Here is a 3,406-nt window from a genome sequence, read left to right on the forward strand (position 1 = left end):
TTCAAAATTGACTTCTTGTTGCAAATGAAATAGCCAAGGAACTTGCAGTTTTGTTTGCATAGGTACTCACCCAGTTAGTCATGCTGGCTTGCATATCTGTTGGACTTTTGGAGATCTTCTAGTGTTTTATCAGTTTCAGTGATAAGTATCCTAGTGTGCAGTGGTGTGCTAGATAACTTGCATCTAAAACTGATTAGCATTTCTCCTTTAAGCATTTTTTTCTGTGCAAAGTAGGTTTCTCTGGAAGGAAAAAAATAATTTTCCTCCAAAACTACTTAAGGGTTTTTTTGGGTGGGAAGGAAAAATATTAATATAGTTTAAAACTTCACCAAGCATCTGAAACTATTTAGAGAACAAGAGGGAATTAAATGTTTCAATAAATGTTAAGGGAAAGCCAGTAACCAGCTTTCAAATATCTTAATTTCTGGGTACGACCCTGCTGTGTAGTTCTGAGGGGAAGGAGAGTTTGGGTCTGTTCATGTTGCATACATCTTCACCCAAGAATGGGAGATAGTATTTAGCATTGCCTCCCCACTTCTTGCCCTCTTCCTACCTCTGACCTTTACTCCAGTACACCCCCTTACAGTCTCTGCTCCAAATGGCTTTGTCTTTTCACCCAGAACACCTCCAGAATACTTCAAGTTCTTATTTCTCATTTTAAATGAGCAATATGGTAGATTTAACAGCTATCTGTAGTATTTGCACAGTATTTCTTATCTGCTTATGGGCTACGAGTAATAGTTCTTTAACTGCCATATCACCCAAAGAAAACAGGATTTGGAGGTCCATTCCTATCCCTGCTAAGGGTTAGAAAAGTCATCAAAGGCCATATTCTTAGAACTGGCTCTTTTTTTTGTTTGTTTGTTTGCTGTTACTGGGAGCATTTAATCTGGTCATCTAATTATCAGGTCATCTAAAGTTTGCTGCAAAATGTCACTACTGCACCAATTAAAAATAAAAGTTATCTGCTGCAGAAGAAGGGGTTTAGAGCCCAGCTCTTCAGTGCTTATGGACAGCTTCTATCAACACTGCACCAAGCTTTCTAGGAATTGGTTGTTCTAGCAGAGAAGTGGCATAAGATGGAAAAGTGGGGAGAGAGGAGAACTGAAAAATGGAGCAGAAGCAGAGAAGAGAAGAAATCTGGGGAAAGCAGGCCAACCTGAGGAGGTGTGAGCAGAGTCTGCAGGGGATTTCTAGGGCACCACATTTATCATCCCACAGCTCTCCAGTGAGAGGGAAAACAGGGTTAAAGACCTGAATAGCATGTGGGGTTTATTAACCTCTGAGTCTGGTCGCTGAGGCTTCTGCCAATGTCCTGCAGAAATCATATTTTGCGAAGGAACTCAGACAACAAGTTTCATCCACCTTTCCATGTGGAAGAAGGTGACATATACCCACCTTCCCTGCCTATCTGCTCTTAAGGAATCTCAGTGATGGAGGTTCTCTTGGAGACCCCATTGTAGCATACATGCACCCTGGGCCTGGGAGACTTTTCTAAATAGAGGTCTTCAGTCTTTTTTTTTTCTGCAAATGAAGCTGACCTTTTTTCCCTTTACCTGGTCGATGTGACAGCCATCCCTCCTGCAATAACTTGTACAAATGGCATTTTGCAATCTTCCAGAGTTTTCGGTTTTGGTGGGGTTTTTTGGTTTGCTTTTTTTTTTTTTTTTTTTTTTTTTTTTCTATAGGTGTAAATACATATGCTTTATGTATTATCTTTAGCAAAGATGCACTAAGGTAGGATTCCTTCACATATCCTCATATGTTGTGTTTTACAACCTCTAAACTGACAAGCCGGGCTAGCTCAGGCAGAGGGAACTAAAGCTGCACAGCAGGAGATGCAAAGGCTAAGCCTCCAGCTGCTCTCTGGAGGGAAACTGGTGGGACTGGGTCTCTGATACCGAGGAGGGGATGGAAAATACATGACTTAAAGTACCTCACATTGTTCTCGGACAGCAGGATTGCTGCTGAGAATGAAATCGTTAATGCTTTGTAACATCATGTCAGTGGTTGTCACAGGAATACTGTGGGTTGCTTAGCTGTGAGGTAAGGCGCTAGAAGAACACGGTGACTAAGTTTCCTGGAATAAATTAAGCACTGGCTTTCTGAAGTATGTGAACTTGCATAGCATAACAAAACAGGCATCTCGATTCTATAAACACAGTGGATATCTTCTGTGCCTGCAAATTTTCTGACTCTTAAGCTGGAAAGGGGAAATGTTGGAGAGCTTCACTGCTGATGACTCATATTTAAGATAAAATAGACATTTTTTAATAGCAAGAATAATTAGTCATCAGAGTAGACTAGCCAATGCTGTAGTAAATCTTCTGGCACCCGGGGACTGGGAGAGCTCTTTCTGCTCTCCTTCAGTTGCAAATTATTGAGTTCTGTGGGATCACTGGATGGAACCTAGAACCTGCATTTTCTATTTCAGATTACATGATAACACAGTCTCTTTGAACCGGTAACCCAGGACTATCCATTGAATTAAAAGCAGTCAGGCAAATATTTCATATGCCAGTCCTATCTGTGATTTATTTTATAGGTTTTTAAATCATGTTTCACATAGAGCTAGACACTTCCCTTCCTTACCAGCATCAATTTAAGACCAAAATGTGGAGTGTTGTCTGTTTTCTTAGTGCAAGAGGAAGAGTGCCTCTCTGTACAGTATATCTGTATAAATCAACCCCATGTCTTCAAGATTCCTTTGAGGAACAGCCCCCTTCCCAGCAAAGGGTTAGAGGGTTTCCTAAGCACATTTTTTTACCCAAATGAAGCCAAGCTTGTGCAATAGGAGGGTGCATATACTTGTACTCTTTTCCCTGCCTCCTCATAAATTTTGAACCTACTGACCAGTTTCTACCCAGTTTTCACAGAAGGGAAGCAGTCACTATGGTACCAGCTTCTTATGTTCCTGTAGCTTACTGGCATCTGGGCAGAGGAATGAGGCTCTAGTGTTGCTCACCACTGAGGAGACGACTGCTGAGTGAGCTCAACATTTTGTAGATACCAGAGTCCACATGAAGGTGTCAAGGGCAGCCCAGACAGCACTGCAGGAGACAGCACTTGGTGAGGTCTGCAGCAATGGGGATGCTTCCCACTGCTTTCCAGAAGGAGCTGGAGCAGATTCTGGCCTTGGCCATGCTTTCTGGCCAGGGCAGCCAAGCTGGCGGGCAGGGATGACTCTGGAACTGCACACTGTGCAGCAGCAGCTCCAGCTCTGTGCCAGCCACAGCCCCCAGCACTTCTCCTTCCTCTGGGTTTGTGGTTAGCACAGCATCTAGCTCTCCCCAGCCTGACCACAGCCTCTGCAGTGTGCCTTCCTCCACAGGAAAGCCACAATGTGCCGCTCCTCGTGGCTCTTCTTTGCTCCTGTTTAGGACAAATGGCTCTTAAACAGCTGATA

This window comes from Athene cunicularia (genome assembly GCF_003259725.1).
Source record: "Athene cunicularia isolate RWA chromosome 10 unlocalized genomic scaffold, athCun1 chr10_part1, whole genome shotgun sequence".
In the NCBI taxonomy this organism is placed as follows: domain Eukaryota; kingdom Metazoa; phylum Chordata; class Aves; order Strigiformes; family Strigidae; genus Athene; species Athene cunicularia.